General features: G+C 32.9%; 1 protein-coding gene across 1 annotated transcript in view; it reads right to left on the minus strand.

Annotated features, from left to right (window-relative positions):
* Positions 1-277, minus strand: part of LOC116853996 — a gene marked incomplete at its 5' end in the record, with an annotated part of 6,800 nt that overhangs the window by 3,799 nt on the left and 2,724 nt on the right. The gene's annotated exons all lie outside the window — the stretch shown is intronic.

A 277-nucleotide genomic window follows, 5' to 3' on the forward strand; every position in this document is an offset into this window, starting at 1 on the left:
GTAAAATTCCTGCACATCCGACAGTCACTGTAAATGTAATTCTTCTACTTAAGAGATTAGCTACTGTGGCTGCTGCGCACTATTAACGATGTATAATACGTAACATCTATATATCATGTCTTTCTACAAAAGTTTTTTTGTTCCATAAGCATTTATCGTATTGATAAGTTATATAACAGAATTTATAAGTCGTAGTCATTTTCTGATAACATTGGTCGACATGCTAAAAGTTTCCTAAAAAAGGAGAATGGTAGATTTTTGGGCGCTGAAAATGATG

The sequence above is a fragment of the Odontomachus brunneus genome, unplaced genomic scaffold, assembly GCF_010583005.1.
Source record: "Odontomachus brunneus isolate Ranch 3 - 2012 unplaced genomic scaffold, Obru_v1 Obru_scaffold_007, whole genome shotgun sequence".
NCBI lineage: Eukaryota > Metazoa > Arthropoda > Insecta > Hymenoptera > Formicidae > Odontomachus > Odontomachus brunneus.